The sequence below is a fragment of the Artibeus jamaicensis genome, unplaced genomic scaffold, assembly GCF_021234435.1.
Source record: "Artibeus jamaicensis isolate MK-2021 breed Jamaican fruit bat unplaced genomic scaffold, CSHL_Jam_final contig_402, whole genome shotgun sequence".
Classification (NCBI taxonomy): domain Eukaryota; kingdom Metazoa; phylum Chordata; class Mammalia; order Chiroptera; family Phyllostomidae; genus Artibeus; species Artibeus jamaicensis.
The window spans coordinates 11,984,125-12,003,012 of record NW_026521818.1 but is presented as its reverse complement, the minus strand read 5'-3'; the positions used below and the strand labels follow the sequence as shown (position 1 = coordinate 12,003,012).

At 37.7% G+C, this 18,888-nt stretch overlaps 1 protein-coding gene across 7 annotated transcripts in view; it reads right to left on the bottom strand.

Moving 5' to 3' along the window:
• The window catches only part of DMXL1 (Dmx like 1), a 168,612-nt gene that overhangs the window by 144,268 nt on the left and 5,456 nt on the right, over window positions 1–18,888 (bottom strand). The gene's annotated exons all lie outside the window — the stretch shown is intronic.

Below are 18,888 nucleotides of genomic sequence, written 5' to 3'. Positions count from 1 at the left end.
AAATAAAAATATTTTTTAAAAACCTTCAATAGTTTCTTGGAATGAAATCTCAACTCCTTACTATCCTTACCATGATCAATGCCCTAAATGACTGTCCTAATTCTCCAAAACCTCTCAAGGTTCTCTTTCCTCCCCTCAACTGGCTCCTGGCCTTATATTGCCCTTCTTTCTGTTCCTTAGGCATATCAATCTTTTCCACTTTGTGGCAGTGTATCCACCTTTTATCTGCCTGGTCTTTGTCTGGCTAGTTTCTTTTCAATATTCAGGTCCCAGCTCTTGACCTACCCTGCCCCCTACTTCCTTTGCCCTACCCCTCTCTTTTTCTTTCCTCCTTCCTTTCCACCACATCACTATTTATCTTTCTTTGTAGTGTATATAATTTGTAAATATGTTTCTTATTATCCATTGCTATTACTGGATATTAAGTTCCAAGGCAAAAATGTAAAGTTTGAGTTTATATTGTTCTGTGCTCTAGCACCCAATTCTAACTGAAGGGCCGGCTTTATAAATATCTATGGAAAAAATAAAGCATTTAATTTTACACAGACAGCCACCATAACCACACAAAAGGGTATATAGTTCAAGGCTTGTTACACCAAGTATTTTAGAGCTCTTTTTGAATTTTACAATGAGCAGAATTCTTCCAATTATTTTTGTGTTCTTTTCAATACCTTCCTAGATCACAGGAGTTTCTTCCATTATAGGGTACATGACTATCCTAAAATTCATGTATTATAGATCAGCATACAGATTAACACTGATAATAAAACATCTATCGCAAACTACTTTCTATCCCCATAAGTTCTTGAAGTTTCAATAATTTTTTTCTTGTCATTTTTGAACATGCACATATACCTTACTTAATATAAAAAGTATTATACTTAATATATACAGTATGTCTTTTGTTGCAGACTGCTCTGCCTGGTTCTAGAAATTGTATCTAGACCCCTTGTGGCTAAGGGCGAGGGACGACCTTTGGAATGCGAGCCACAGGAGACAAAGCTTGCCTCTGGTAGCAAATGCTGCCTCAGTTTCCTCTTCCTGCCCCCAAAGCTTGGTCAGAAGTCAATGAAGGGTAAGACCCCTCAACAGCAGGGGGCAACGTAAGCCAGACTTGATCATTTGGGAGGCCTTCAGGGAAGGACTGGGGGGGCTGCAACAAAGAGCAATGGACTCTCCCCCCCACCCCGCCCCCAGCCCCCGGCTTTGACATAGCTTGAGTCCCCATGTTCTCTGGGAGAAGGGCTTCCTGGCACTAATCCCCTTAAGCCTGAATACTTGTTGGGGAGAGGTACAGCTCCCTTGCCTTGCCAGAGTGTCCCCTAGGGAAAAATCTGGCATCAGAAAGACTTCCTCATAAACCTGTAAAATCTGCTCTGCTAAAGAGTGCTTTCATTCACATGTTAAGGGTTCGAGCAGGAAACCCTAAAACTCTGCTCCTGACAGACTCTGACTCATAGTAAGCCCTCAGATTTCTTTGAAATGTTATCTACTGTTTGATCCTTGCCACCCTGTATTCCTGTGTAACCCAGTAAACCCAGTAAAAAACAACCCAGTAAAAGCCGCTGGAGGAGGGAGCTCAACACCTTTTTCCCCTGAGGAACTGGCCACTGCTCATGGCCTTTTTCCTCTGGGAAAATGGCCACTTCTCTTCCCCAAGCAGATCACATCATGTCTCAGTCATGATTACTCTTATCCATGGCAGCTGGGGGGACTTGCAAGGAAAGTGGCCCCCACAGTCTTTAATTTCCAACAACCCAAAATGGTCCTGTACACAGCTACCAAAAATATTAAAAAGGGTCTTGAGAGAACATACAAATAAATATGCTCACATTACAGAAAAGAAAATGATGCCTAAATAGGTTGACATAACTTCTTAGGGGCAGAGTAGGCTTCAGACCCTGATCGCTTGATTCTTGATCTAGTGTTATTTCCATAGCACAACAAAGACTTCCCTAGTTAATCATGCTTGCCTGAAATTTTCCTGAAAGAAATTAGGGATAATCAAGTCTGGTTCCACTAGTGTCATATAGTGGAAAAGACTGGCTCAGTAAACAAACAAACAAAAAATCTCATGATGGCCTGTTCACCTATACACATGTCCACAATAGGATCATAAGGCTTGCCACAAGCTTATTAGCAAGAATAAGCCCCAAAAAACTAATTTATTTCAAGAAAATTTTTCATTCATCATACTCTAAATATCTTAATAGTTTAGAAACTGATTTTTTCAGTATTAAATTTTGATAAATACTGATTGTCACGGTTTTCCCAAAATATTGTTTTAAATTTTGAATGTTTACAACTTATATTTCCTCTTCACTATATATTATAAGTATTCATAATTTTGCCTTCCTTTCGTTATATCTGAAATTATCTACCTACTTTCAGATACTGTATTGTAATTATTTTTGTCAACAGTCACAACTCTCAACTTTCCAGAATTAAGTCTACATTAATCCTAAAGTACCTCGCAAAATTATTGTTGAATACAAGTATTAGACATTTGCAGAGTTGAAAAAAGGAAAATTATCTCAGAAATACCCTTAGCCCTATAGAGAGGAAGATGACAACTTACAATACAATTAACCCTTGATCACAAAAGACTTAACCATTCTGGATTTCCTTTGTTTTTTTGCTGCTGCTGTATCATATTATCACTTGACTTTTGTCATTTATATTGTCATTTGACTTTTCCTTAGTGACAGTACTACAAGGTACAAAGATGTCTCTAGTTTTGATAAATTTTAAATCAATGAAAATTATTGATCTTCATCTGGAATATCTCTCATTCAATCCTCACTTTCTTCCCTCAGCTTATAACTAATGTATGGTAATAAACTAGTAGATGGTAGGAAAATAATATAACCAGCTGCACTCTACATTTCATAAGTTGACTATTATGCTTGGGGATTTTAATAAAGATACTCTGGTTTTCTCAACTATAGAATTTAAATGTTTAACAGTGTATTTGATTATATAAATAGATGTGGGATGCATGAAAAACTCAAATCATATTTGCATTTTTTTTTTCTTAATCACTGTCAAAAATTTGTAACTGTCTCCCAAAAAATCCTGCTGTGCAAGTGATACTGGCTGAATAAACTATGATATATAACCACAATGAAATATTGTACAGCTGTAAAAAGAATAAGGAAGGCAACTATGAACTGACAATGGTATTTTCTAGGAGCTATTAAGTGAAAGAAAAAAACCCCAAAGTACAAAAGGGCACATGTAATGTGTTATTTTGTGCGTGTGTGTAAGGAACAAGTTAAATAAGAAAACACACGAGTAGTATATGTTTTTGATTATTACAAAAGGAAAGGAAGGATAAAACTAGGAAATAATTAAGTTTGTTACCAACAAAGATAGATGGAGAAGGATGGAGTAGAAGGGATACAGGAAAGAATAACATTTCTGAATACAGTTATGAGTTTTGAAAACATAAACATCATACATATTAAAAAATTAAATCAAATCAATGAGAATGAGGGGGGCAAGTGAAACCAATAAACTAACTGCATTTCAAATGAGTAAGATAGCCACACCTAAGGAAACAAGGCAGGAAGAAGCTAATGTTAGATCCTACAGGTTAAGAAGAACTCAGTCTTAACTGAGACTGCCTTCCACTTCAGATGCTTATAATCATAAGTACTAGGACCCCAGATTATCCACAATTTCTGCCCAACTTGGCTATAAATTAGAGGTTCTCATGATCTCTGTCTCGGACTTGATTATTTGCTTAAACAATTAATAGAATTCAGAGAAACAGTAACATTTACCAGTTTATTAAATGATAAGATAAAAGATACCAATAAACAGCCAAATGAAGATAATCTGGGAGGGTCCGTAGCATAAAAGTCCCTCAATCCCTGTGGTGTTGGGGTATGTCACCTTTCTGGTACCTGGATGTGTTCACCAAACTGAAAGCTCCCCAAACCCCTTACAGTTGGAACTTTATGGAGGTTTCCTCATGTAGGCATGATCGATCACTAACTCCATTTTCAGCCTCTCTACCCTTTCTTGAAAATGGGGGAGGGGTGGGATTGAAAATTACAAGCTTTTAATCATGGCTTAGTCTTTCTGATGACCAGCCATCATCCAGGAAGCATCCAGGAGCCCACCCATTTGCCTCATTAGAACAAAAGATGCTCCAGCATTCTTATCATCTAATGTACAAGGGTTTCAGAAGCTCTGTGACAGAAACGGGAGGAGGGATGGGGTGATGGTGGCACAGAGACTGATACATGTATTTTCTATTATCTCTCAAGCAGGGGAGGGCGAAGAAATACAAACAAATTCTGAACTCCTTTTTTAAATTGTAGTGGTAGAGACGATACAATTTTAAAACTTTTTTAGATGTGTTATAGAAAGGGCCATAGTTCACATTGTATAAGAAAGCACAAAGATATGAAATGGAAGAATAAACAATACAATCATGTAAGGCTGGACTAGAACTGGAAATATGGATACAAAATCATGGTTTCCAAAATGCTTGTACAGTAAGTTCTTACTTAACATCCTTGACAAGTTCTGAGACTACATGAAACTACATATAATAAAACCAATTTTGTTAAAGGTTAATTAACATAAACAAGAGTTACATTTCTATGGCATTTCATCCACATTATAACCAAATGACATTGAATAAAATCACATTATTCAGGGACCTGCTGTATTTTCATGTACACATGTAAATATGTTTATAAATATATTTATTATGTGTGTGTGCTATATCTGTATATATATATAGACATATAGATATATATATACACACACATACACACACACAGACGCACACAATACATGTATATATTTGTGAATACTGTCCAAAGAAAGGCCAGGAGGAAACATTCTGACAGCACTGCAATCAAGCATCTTGATCTTGGTTTCTAGTTTTTTAAATTATTGTTGTTCAGTTACAGTTGCCCTCACTTTTCCACTGTTCCTCTGCCCTACCTCATCCAACCCCTGCTCCCGAAGACCATCCCCATCCCACTGCCCTTGACCGTGGGTCCTTCGTATATGTTCCTTGACTTGACCCTTCCCTTTCTTTACCTTGTCATCCGTCTCCCTCCGTCCCCTCTGGTCATTGTCAGTTTATTCTTTACTTCCATATCTCTGGTTGTTTTTTGCTCACTTGTTTGTTTTGTTGACTAGGTTCTACTTATACGTAAGATCATATGATATTTGTCTTTCTCTGCCTGGCTGATTTCACTTAGCATAATATTCTCCAGTTCCATCCATGCTATTGCAAAGGGCAGGAGCTCCTTCTTTCTTTCTGCTGCATAGTATTCTATTGTGTAAATATATCATAGTTTTTTCCTCTTTCTGGTCAACTCCTTTGATTTGAGTCCCAGTTTCCTTTCCATCACTATTGGTTTCCTGTGCATTTCCATTCATTTCAATTAGTTTAGCCTTCATATGTGCCTCTAATTTGTGACTAAAATCAACCAGTTCTTTGAGCATCCTGATCACCAGTGTTTTGAACTGTGCATCTGAAAGTTTGGCTATTTCTTCATTGCTTAGATTTATCAGCTCTGGGGCTCTGAGTTGTTCTTGAGCCATGTTTTGATCTGTTCATGCCTGTTACACATGAGGAGCAGAGCCTTAGATGTTCACCAGGGCGGGGCCACCCAGGTCACTGGTTTGTGACAATGTATGTGGGGGGGGGGTCAGAGAGGGACAATGGCGGTCCCCTCTGCCACTTCCGCTACTGGCGTCTGCACAGTCTGTCTCACCACTCGCTCCTTCACTGGTTTATCTGTGCGCGAATGTGTGACCATGGTCAGCCCTCAGTGGGTTCACCGCCTTGCACCCTCAGTGGGTCCGCCCGCTACACCACACCTGGGATCCGCCCACTGCCTGCCGGCCTGGGTTGCGTGCCTGGGTAGGTCTGGTGGATCTTTCCTGCCCGACCCCGCACTGCAGCTGGCTCTGCCCCTCTTACCAGTTTGGCTAAAGGGTTCGTTGTTGTCAGACTTTCATGTAGTTCAATTTTCTGTGGTTTGGCTGCGTTTTTTTTGCTAAAACTTTGTTTTTAAAGTTGGTTGTGTGAGAAAGCACAGTGCTTACACCTACGCCTCCATCCTGGCGGAAGTCCCTGTACCATAGTTTTTTGATCCACTCATTTAGCAACAGGCACTTACACTATTTCCAGCACTTGGCTATTGTAAATTGTGCTGCTATGAACATAGGGGTGGCACAGGTTCTTTTGAATTGGTGTTCAGGATTCTTAGGGTATAATCCCAGCAGTGGAACTGCCAGGTCAAAAGGCAGTTTAATTTCTAGTTTTTCAAGGAAATTCCATACTGTTTTCCACAGTGGCTATACCAGTCTGCATTCCCACCAACAGTGTACTAGGGTTCCCTTTTATCCACAATCTCGCCAGGACTTGCTGTTTTTTTTATCGTTAATGATGCCCATTATAACCAGCATGAGGTAGTATCTCACTGTGGTTTTAATTTACATCTATCTGATGTATAGTGATGTTAAGCATCCTTTCATAAGCCTATGAGCCCTCTGTATGCCCTTCTTGGAGAAGTGTCTGTTCAGATCCTTTACCATTTTATAATTGGATTGTTTGTCTTCCTGGTGTGGAGTCATGAGAGTTCCTTATATATTATGGAGATCAAACCCTTATCAGGTGTACCACTGGCAAATACATCTTCCCATGCAGTTGGTTCCCTTTTCATTTTGCCAATGTTTTCTTTAGCTATGCAGGAGCTTTTTAATTTGATGTACTCCCATTTGTTTATTCTTTCCTTTATATCTCTTGCCCTAGGGGACATATCAGTGAAAACACTGCTACATAGAATATCTGAAATTTTGCTGCCTATGTTCTCCTCTAGGACTTTTATGGGGTCACAATTTCTATTTAAGCCTTTTTAAAAGGTTTTATTTATTTATTTTGAGATGGGAAGGGAGGGAGAAAAATATCAATGTGTGGTTGCCACTCATAGACCCCCTACTGGGGATCTGGCCTGCAACTCACGTATGTACCCTGACTGGGAATTGAACTGGTGACTCTTTGCTTCACAGTCCAGTGCTCAATTCACTGAGCCACACTAATCAGGGCTATATTTAAGTCTTTTATCCACCTTGAGTTTATTTTGGTGTATGGTGTAAACTGGTGGTCTAAAGTTTCATTCTTTTACATGTACTTATCCAGATCTCCCAATATTTGCTGAAGAGGCTATGTTTACTACAGTCTATGCTCCTGCCTCATCTGTCAAATATTAATTCATCATGGAGAATGGGTTTATTTCTGGGCTCTCTATTCTGTTCCATTCATCTATGTGTCTGTTCTTATGCCAATACCACACTCTTTTGACTACAGTGACCTTGTAACATAGTCTGATATCAGGTATTGTGATTCCCTCCAACTTTGTTCTTCTTTCTCATAATGAGCTGAGGCTATTTGGGATCGTTTATAGATCCACATAAATTTTTAAAATATTTGTTCTGTATCTGTGAAATATGTCATTATTATTTTAATAGGGATTATGTTGAATATATAAATTGCTTTGGGTAGTAAGGATGTTCTGATGATGTTAATTCTTCTAATCCATGAACATGGTATAAGCTTCCATTTATCTGTGTCTTAATTTCTTTCTTCAGTGTTGTGTAGTTTTCTGAGTACAGGTCTTTTATCTCCTTGGTTAAGTTTATTCCTATGTACTTTATTTTTCCTGTTGCCATAGTAAATGGGATGTATTTCCCAGTTGCTATTTCTGATATTTCATTATTGGTGTACAAAAATGTCTTCAATTTCTGAATATTGACTTTGTATCCCACCATTCTGCCCAATTCACTTATTAGGTCAAGTTGTTTTTTGATGGAGTCTGTGGGTTTTCTACGTACACTATCATGTCATCTGCAAACAATGACAGTTTTACTTTCTCCTTTCCAATTTGGAAGCTTTTTAGTTCTCTTTCTTGTCTGATTGTTGCAGCTAGAACTTCCAATACTATGTTGAATAGAAGTGGTGAAAGCAGACACCCTTATCTTGTGCCTGGTTTTCAGGGTAAAGCTTTTAGATTTTGCCCATTGACTATGATGTTGGCTGTAGGTTTCTTGTATATGGACTTTTCATTATGTTGAGGAATACTCCCTCTACTCCCATTTGCTGAGTGTTTTTATCATAAATGGGTGCTGAACCTTATCAAATGCTTTTTCCACATCTGTTGATATGATCATGTGATTTTTGTCTTCCCTTTTGTTAATGTGATGTATTATATTTACTGACTTGCAAATATGTACCATGTTTGCATCCCTGGGATGAATGCCACTTGATCATGGTATATGATCTTTTTAATGTATTGCTGGATGTGGTTTCTCAATATTTTGTTGAGAATTTTAGCATCTATGTTCATCAACAATATTGGCCTGTAGTTTTCTTACTTTGTCATATCTTTATCTGGTTTTGGAATTAGGATGATGAAAAAGTTTGGGGGTGTTCCTTCTTCTTGAATTTTTTGGAATAATCTGAGAAGGACAGGGGTTAGCTCTTCCTTAAATGTTTTGTAAAATTCTCCTGTGAAACCCTCTGCTCCAGGGCTTTTGTGTGTCATTTTTTTTTTATTACGGCTTCAATCTCACCAGCTGTTAGGTCTATTCAGGCTTTCTGCTTCTTCTGCACTCAGTTTTGGAAGATTATATTTTTCTAGAAATTTGTCCATTTTGCACAGATTGTCAAATTTCTTGGCATATATCGTTGTTGTTCATAGTAATTTCTTACATTCCTTTGTATTCTGTGGTAATAGTTGTAATTTCTCCTCTTTTCTTTCTGACTTTATTTTTGTGAAACCTCTCTCTTTTTTTTCTTGGTGAATCTGCTTAAAGGACTTGTTGAATTTGTTTATCTTCTAACAAACCAACTCCTGGATTTATTGATCTTTTGAATTGTTCTTTTAGACTCTATGTCATTTAATTCTGCTCTAATCTTGGTTATTTCCTTCCTTATACTCACTCTGGGCTTTGTTTGTTTTTCCTGCAGTTCTCGTAGATGTAGAGTAAGGTTGTTTATTTGAAATGTTTCTATCTCTTTTAGGTGGCCCTGTCTCACTATGAACTTACCTCTCAGAACTACCTTTGCTGTGTCCCATAAGTTTTGGACTGTTCTGTGTTCATTCTTATTTGTTTCCAGGAACTTTTTGATTTCTTCCTTGATCTCATTATTACCCCATTCATTGTTTAATGGCATGCATTCAGTCTCCAAGCATTTGAATGTTCTTGAGATTTCTCCCTTGAGGTTTGTTTCTAAATCACACTTTAAGCCATTGTGATGCAAGAAAACACTTGATATGATTTCAGTTTTCTTGAATTTGTTGAGGCTTGTTTTTTGTCCCATCATGTGCTCTATCTTTGGGAATTTTCCATGTGTATTTGAAATGAATGTATATTTTGCTTCTTTGGGGTGAAATGTTCTGTACACACCAGTTAAGTCCACTTGATCTATGCCATGATATCTTTGTTGATTCTTGTTTGGAAGATCTGTCCATTGTTGACAATGGGATGTTAAAATCCCTTACTATAAATGTGTTAGTGTCTATATCTTTCTTGAAGTCCTCCAAGATTTCCCTCTAGATTTGGGTGCTCTTAAGTACATATATATTTATATTGTTTGTGTCTTCTTGATGAATTCTTGAGTATTATGAAGTGACCTTTCCCTCTTCTTATGGCCTTTGTTTTGAAATCCCTTTTGTCTGATGCAAGTATTGCTATGCCGGCTTTTTTTTTTTTCCTGTCCATTTGCTTGAAATTTTCTTTTTCCAGGCCTTCACTTTCAGGCTGTTTAGGTCTTTTTGTTCTGTCTGAGGTGGGTCTCTTGTAGGCAGCATATGTGAGATCATGTTTTGTTATCCATTCAGGTACCCAATGTCTTTTGATTCAAGCATTTAATCCATTTACATTTAGGTTATTATTGATAGGTACTTAATCATTGCCATTTTTCACCTCTGTACCTGTGTCCCTTTTTCACTCACCCCTTTTCTTCTTCTTCTTAATGCAGTCCCTTTAGTATGTCTTGCAATGCTGGTTTGGTAAAGGTGTATTTTTTCAGCCTTCTTTTGTCTGAGAAATTTCTATTTTCGCCTTCCATTTTAAATAAGAGATTTGCTGGGTAGAGTAATCTTGGTTGCAGGCCCTTGCTTTTCATTACTTGGAATAGTTCTTGCCATTCCCTTCTGCTTGTAGTATTTCTGTTGAGAAATCAACTGCTAGCCTTATCACTGCTCCCTTATATGTTACTAGCTGTTTCTACCTTGCTTAAGATTCTCTTTGTCTCTGAATTTTGGCATTTTAATTATCACGTGTCTTGGAGTGGTCCTCTTTGGGTTCATTTTGATTGGGACCTTCTGTGCTTCCTGGACTTGCATGACTTTTTCTCTCATCAAGTTAGGGAATTTTTCTGTCATTACTTTTTCAAAGAGGTTTTCTATCCCTTACTCCTTTTCTTCTCCTGCTAGTATATTTATTACACAGTTATTATTATGTTTTGTGTTGTCCTGCAGCATCCTTATCACCTCAGATCTTTTTGGGTCTTTTTTCATTTTTTTGCTCTGGGAATTTTTTTCTACCTTGTGCTCCAGCTTGCTGATTCAATCCTCTGTTTCATCTAACCTCCTCTTAATTCCTTCTATTGTGTTCTTCATTTCAGATATTGTATGTTTCATTTCCTCCTGCCTCTTATTGATAGGTTCTATATTCTTTTTCACGCTGGTGTAGTTCTCAGTAAGTTCCTTGAAGCTTTCCTGGAGTTCTCTGAAGTTCTCACTGAGCTCTTTGAACATCCTTATAACCATTATTTTGAACTTGATGTCTGATAGTTTGGTTGCCTCAATTTCATTTTGCAGTCTTTCAGCAGATTCCTCCTTTCCTTTTGATTTGGGGTTGTTTCTTTGTCTCTCCATTTTTGGTACTTTTCTTGATTTTTTCCTGCTTGTTAGATTTATCTGCTTTCCTGGTCTTTTTTTTTAATTTTATCCTGGTCTTCATGGTATAATCTGCTGTAGTAGGAGACCTGAGGGACTCAGTGGTGCACTGAGTGGTACACTCCTTGATCAGCTATGTCTGATGCTCTCGTACTGCCCTTTATGCCTTTTATGTGGCTGTAATTTGGTTTTGGTTGTTGTTTGGTCATTCTTTGGTGGGTTCTTTCCTCTGGCTGACTGAGAATCGCTCATCCCTCCACGTCTTGTATACTGTTGTACAGATGCTGCCAGAGTAAAAATCAAATGGCTCGGGAAACAGACCTAAACCCACAAAGATATGCTCTACCCACAATTACACTATCAACAGGCAACATGCCATTATTAATAAAGGTGGAAAGAAATTAAGACTATAATAGGAAAGGGAAAACAAATATGAGATGACTAACTGAAAAAAAGATTTTACAAAGACAGAGGGAAAGGCGATAATGAGTAAGGAACAGAGACAAGGCAAAGTAGGAAAGAGAATAAAATTGAGTTCATAACTACAAAAGGGAGGATGGAAGTTGGAATGGAGTAAGAGAAGTGTGTAGTATTAGGCTAAAGCTAGAGTTAAAAATATATATGTTTGTATATATCTAGTGAGAGAAAAAATCATTACTATGTATATGTGTATATATATATGTAAACATAAATGTATATCTAGATATATATAAATAAGTAATATGGCTCTAATTGCAGAAAAATATCCACCATAGATATATCAACAACCAATGAGCTAAGATTTATATAGGTGGAATGGGAATGAGAGGGCACAAAGAAAAAACTTAAGAGATGTCTAAAGGAAAGAGAAGTTATTTTGAGAGGCTAGAGGGAGACAGGATACTAAGAGTGTGGGGTGAAAACCCAGCTAAGACAGGAAAAAATTAATGTTTAAAATGAAAAAAGGCAGGAGGAAGGGTGGGAGGATGGCAAAATGGGATAGCAGAGGGGAACAATGAAATCTGAGATTTGAAATACAAAGATAGTCACTATCTAGAAATAAGATTGAAGGACTGTAGCAACCACCACCTTATCACTACTTATGAGCAAAGATTGATAAAGGTAGAGAGAGAACACAGGTATTTAAAAGCAGGAAAAAGAATGTGAGATGATCAATGACAGGAAAAATGGTTTTGAGAAGCTGGAGCAGGGAGAAATAGTTAAGAGTGCAGAATGGAAACAAGTTGTAACAAGTGAGAAAACAAAATCTGAAACAAAAATAAGGTAAAAGAAGGGAGGAACAAAATAAGAGATTTGAAATAAACTATAATATAAAATCTAGTGACTTAATACAGACAAACTTGATGAAATGAATGTTAAAAAACTAAGCAGGAGAGAAAAATATGGCAAATCATGAAGAAAACAGCAGTGGTTTTCATCTCGGTAGCATCTAGTATTTACCACTGTGTTTTTCTTTCTGGATCCACCTTTGATGATGTCAGATGGTGTCCCAGTCTGGTTTTAGGCAGCCTGTTCAAGACTACCAGGGATGTACTGTCTTCAACTAACTTCTTCACTTGTTAATCTAGTCACTCTATAATTAGCAGTCAGGTTTAAGCTCCACAGGGTGGGGCAGAGTAACCCCTGTGGGCAGGACTACTGCTTCCCCTCATGGCAGATGCCACTCAGAGTGGGGTGGTCTGCCTAAGCAAGATGGCTTCTGCAGAATGGGGGATGACTTAGCACCAGGTTCTGGTGGCTATTCTCTCAGTCTTCTCCCCAAACCCACTGGCCTCAGGCTTTCCTCAAGTGTCCCTAGTCCTCTATGCCCTCCCTTTGCCAGAGCCCAGGGTTAGTGGCTGCAAATGAAATTTTATTCATTGGCTCTTTAAAAGGTTCTTTGCATCTCCAGCTGTTTGTCCCTAGCAGAGAGAAACTTTGCCACTTTTTGCAGCTGGACGTTTTCTGGGTACTTTTCAAACTCTGGTGCTACTGGATGGGGTGCCCAGCTTGGCAGTCAGGCCCCACAATTCTCAGTAGGAATCCCCCAAAAATATTCCTCTGGCACTTTAGCTGTTGCCTGTGGGAGCCCAGTCAGCCCTCTTGTATCTCCTCTGCACTATGTACCAGTTATGTGATGGTGAAACTGTGTCTTCTGCCTGCTCATGGTTATAAGGCTTCTCTCCCGCGACTATTCAGTTGCTTATTCCAGATGATTTCTCCGTAATTAAAAAAATAATTTCAGATTGATCCTGGGAGGAGGTTAGTGTAGCTTCCAATCACTCCTCCACCACCTGAATCTCCTGTTTTTCTTGATTTCTAATATTATTCCCACTAAAAGAAACCAGGAATTCTAAAAAAAAAAAGCTAATTACAGGGCTGGGGCAGGGAAGCTATAATGAGAGCCCAGAGCACCTTGTTAGGCCAGAAAGATAGTAGTGTTAAAAAAAATAAAATATGGGGTAAAAATCATCAATGGATGCCTAATCCTGGAGAAATTTTTGATAAAAAAGAGGATATCTTCTCTATGGTCATAAAGTATCTTTCACTCACTGCTTATTATTATTGGGGGAAAGCAAACCAGTTTTACAGTGGAAACACTGGGCAACACCTTGATGGGTCAGCAAAATTAATATCATTAATGATAGATATCATGTGCTTCCAAAGGTGATATCCAGAAAAGGGGACAACATCATTTACACATAATTGTGAGCAAAAATGAATAACTTCATTCCAATTAAGAAGAAACATCAGACAAATGCAAAATGAGAAAAGGTTTTTTGTTTTTTTTTTAAAGGAAGGAGGTTCTATATTCTTCAAATGTCAATGTCAAAGTGAAATTTTAAAAAGGAACGGGAAAACAATGCCTAAGAGACATGATAACTAAATGTTATACTTGTCCATGGACTAAATCCTTAACTGTAACAGGTGAAAACACTGTAGAGGACACTGTTATATCAACTAACAAAACTAGAAGATGAATAATACATTACATAAAAATAGTATAACAATACAAATTTATGAAGTTGATAACTGTACTGTAATTATATTGAATAATATCCATATTATGAAATACAAACTAAATCATTTAGGGTAAACAGTCATGATGTATATAACTCACCTTCAAATGGTTTAGAAAAAAAAATTTGTAGGAACAAACACACATACAGTATGCACAAGTGATAAGAAAATAGGGTTAAATTATGATCAGTAGCCAACCTAGGTATTAATTTCTATGCATGAAATTATTTCAAAATATTTATTTTCCATGTAGTAATGAAAACATCTGAAACCTAAATAATTATTTCCAAAAATATTAAAAAGTATTTCTATCTTCCAGAAACCAGTTATCTGAGCCTACTTTTTTCTCCTTGGCATCATGCTTCAAAGCCAGTGCTTTTTGTTGGTATCCCATTTAACCATCATAACATGTCCTAAGTTTATACTCAACAGAAATGTATCTAAATGTACACTAAGAGACAAGTACAGGAACATTCATATCTACTCATAAAAGCCCCAATGTAGAAGCTGCTCAAATATCCATCAACAATGCAATGTACAAAATAAGTTGTAGTATAATCACACAATGGAATACTAAAGCAACGATCCTCAAATTCTGTGGTCTCAGGAATCCTTTGTACTTTTATGAAAGTATTAAGGGTAACCATCCTCCCTTCCCTCTACCCCAAATCTTTAGTTTATGTGGGTTATTACTATTAATATTTAGTCTTTAAGAAATTAAAACAGAGAAAACATAATATATAAACTGCAGTGGTAATCTAAACCTCCCAACAAATAAAAGCCCAGGACAAAATAATTTCATCAGTGAACTCTACCAAACATTTAAAGAAGAATTAATACCAATCTTCTTCAAATTCATCCCAAAAATTGAAGAGGGAATACTTCCAAGTTTATTTTACAAGGTCAACATTACCCTGATACCAAAGCTAGACAAGGATAATACAAGAAAATTACAGACCAATATCCCTGATGAACAAAGATACAAAAATCTTCAAGACACTAACAAACTGATTGCAAAAACACATTAAAAAGCTCATATATTATAATCAAGTGGGATTAATTCCTGGGATACAAAGATCATTTAATAAAGGCATAAATAACAGGCCATATATAACAAGCTTTCACAATTGAGTAAGATTGTGAAAACTTTCTTCTAACATCAGAAGCAAGACATGTGTGCCTACTCTCATGACTTCTATTCAACATATTACTAGAAATCCTAGACAGAGAAATTAAGCAAGAAAGAGAAATAAAAGACATGCAAATTAAAAAGATATAGAACTGTGCCTGTTTGCATATAATATTATATAAAGAAACTCTAAAAACTGTTAGAACTAATAAGTGAATACAGCAAAGTTGCAAGATACAAAATCAACATAAAAAAATAAGTTTCACTTTTATATACTAACAAACTATTTAAATTTTTCCTGAGCAATCCAATTCATTACAGCATCAAAAAGAATAAAACACTTAAAAATAAATTTAACTAAGGTGAAAGATCTTATACACTGAAAACTGTAAGACACTGATTAAAGAGACTGAAGATGACACATGCTCGTGGATTGGAAGAATATTATTAAAATGTCTATGTGACCCAAAGAAATCTACAGACTGAATGCAATCCCTAGCAAAATTCTAATGGCATTTTTCAAAAAAGAAAAATAGTAAAATTCATTTGGAACCACAAAATATCCCAAATAGCCAAAGCAATCTTGAGGAAGAAGAACTAAGTTGGAGTCATCATACTACTTGATTTCAAATTATACAATAAAACTATGATAATCAAAACAGTGCAGTCCTGTCATAAAAACAGACACATAGAACAAAGAAACAGAATCTCATATATAAACCCAAGCATATATAACCAACTAGTCATTAACTAAGTCACCAAGAACACATCATGGAGAAAGGATAGTTTCTTCAATAAATTTGAAGAAATAAATGTGGCTGTCCAGTTTCTCACCAGTTGGGAAAACTGGACAGCCACATGCAAAAGAATGAAATTGAACCCTTATCTTACATCATACATAAAAGTCAACTAAAAATACAGATGTGAGTATAATAACTGCAACCATAAAACTTCTAGAAGAAAACAGGGAACAAGTTTCTGGACATTGGTCTTAGTGATGACTTTTGCTTATTTGACACAAAAAGGAAAGCAAAAGCAAAAATAAATAAGTGGGACTACATCAAACTAAAAAACTTCTACACAGCAAAAGAAATGATCATACCTGATAAGGACTTAATATTCAAAATAGCTATGGAATCCATACAACTCAATAGAAAAAAAACAAAAACTTTTGTTTTTAACAAAAACTTTTAAAATCCAATTTTAAAAAGGGCTAAGAACTTCAATAGAAATTGTTCCAAAGAAGACATACAAATGGCCAATACACACATAAAAAGATGTTTGACATCACTAATCATAAGGGAAACATAAATCAAAACCACAAAAAGCTATGACCTCATACCTGTTCAAAGAGTTATCGTAAAAAAGACGAGCAAATGGTGAAGGTGTTGAGAAAAAGCAATCCCTGTGCCCTCTTGGTTGAAATGTAAACTGAAATAGCCTCTATGGAACACAGTTCTTCAAAAAATAACTTCCACCAAGATGGAGGCATAGGTGGAGACGCCGTGCTTTCTCACACAACCAAGTTTAAAGACAACTAAATATTAGCAACAGAAAACACAGCCAGAACACAGAAAATTGAACTTTTCGGAAGTCCGATAACAACAAATTCTTCAGCCTGACCTGTAAGAGGGGCGAAACCAGCAGCTGGCGGAGCGGGGCTGCACAGGAAAACTCAGGCAGACAGACTCAGGTACACCGAACCCAGGCGTGGGGTTGCAACGGGTGGACCTAGTGAGCGACCCAGCGAGTGACCACGGTGAACCAGCGAGGGAGCAGGGCCCAGATTTGACTGTGGTCGCGGATTCGTGCGCAGATAGACAAGCGAGGGAGTGGGTGGTTAGACGGGACCCAGCAGGCCCCAGCTGCGAGCAAGATCAGAGGGCACCGCCATTGCCCCGCTCTGACCCTGCCTCCACATACAGCGTCATAATCCAGCGACCTGAGTAGCCCAGCCCGGGTGAACCACCTAAGGCTCTGCTCCTCACCTAGCTGCGCAAACAGCACAGGGGTCGCCATTTCCCTGATCTGACCACGCCCTCACATACAGCATCACAACCCAGCGACCTGGGAGTCCAAGGCTCCCCTCCTCATACTTAAAGGGCGCAAACAGACCAAAAATGGCTCAAGAAGATCTCAAAGCCCCAGAGCCTATAAATCTAAGCAATGAAGAAACAGCAAAACTCTCAGATGCACAGTTTAAAACACTGGTGATCAGGATCCTCACAGAACTGGTTGATTATTGCCACAAATTAGAGAAACACATGAAGGTGAAACTAATTGAAATGAATGGAATTGCACAGGAAACCAATAGCGATGAAAAGGAAACTGGGACTCAAATCAATGGAGTGGACCAGAAGAAAGCAAATAATGGCCAAACAGAGAAGAGTGAAGAAGCAAGAATTCAAAAAAATGAGGAAAGTCTTAGGAACCTCCAGGACATCTTTAAACGCTCCAACATCTGAATTATAGGGGTACCAGAAGGGGGAAAGGAACAGTCACCAGTGGAAAACTTATTTGAACAAATAATAAAGGAGAACTACCCCAATCTGGCAAAGGAAGTAGACTTCCAGGAAATCCAGGAAGCTCAGAGAGTCCCAGAGAAGTTGGACTCAAGAAGCAACACACCAAGGCACATCATAATTACATTAGCCAAGATTAAAATGAAAGAGAGAATCCTAGAAGCAGCAAGAGCTAAGGGGACAGTCACCTACAAAGGAGTTCCCATCAGACTGTCAGTGGATTTCTCAAAAGAGACCTTACAGGCAAGAAGGGGCTGGAAAGAGGAATTCCAAGACATGAAATCCAAAGACCTACAACCAAGATTGCTCTATCCAGCAAAACTTTCATTTAGAATGGAAGGGCAGATAAAGTGCTTCTCAGATAAGATCAAATTCAGGGAGTTCATCATCACCAAGCCCTTATTATATGAAATGTTAAAGGGACTTATCTAAGAAAAAGAAGTTAAAAAAACATGAACAGCGAAAGGACAGCAAACTCACAGTTATTAACAACCACACCTAAAACAAAAGCAAACTAAAAGGACAGCTAGATCAGGAGTGGAAACATAGAAATGAAGATCTCAAGGAGGGTTAGCAACAGGGGAGTGGGAGGAGGAGAAGGAGGGAGAAGGTATAGAAAATAAGTAGCATAGATGGTAGATAGAAAATAGATGGGAGGGCAAGAATAGTATGGGAAATATAGAATCTAAAGAACTTGAGACACATGGTCATAAACTAAAGGGGGGGTAATGGTAGGGATGGGGTAGGGTGGAGGGGAATGAAGGGGGGAATAGAACAACTGTAATGGCATAATCAATAAAAAAAATAAAGTTGTCTTGAAATTAAAAAAAATAAAAATAAAATAATCATATTGTCCAGCAATCCTGCTTCTGGGTACACATCCAAAATGATGAAATCACTATCTAGAAGAGATATCTGCATTCCCATATTCATTGCATAATTGCTCCCAATAGCCAAGACAGAAACAATCTAAATTCCTGAAGGATGAATGGATACATACAATGAAATATTATTTGGCCATGAAAAGGAAATCCTGTCTTTTGTGGCAACTTTGAGGGCATGGTGCTAAGTGAAAGAAGTCAGATAGAGAAAGACAAATACTATATGCATGTACTTCACTTACATGTGGAATCTAAAAATATTGTACTGTTAAGAACAGAAAGCAGAATGGTGGTTGTCGGGCGGGGGGGGGGGGGGGGGGGGATGGGGGAAATAGGACACGCTAGTTAAAGGGCACAACTTTCCGTTATCAGATGAGTAAGTTCCAGAGATCTCATGCATAGCATGGTGACTATAGTTA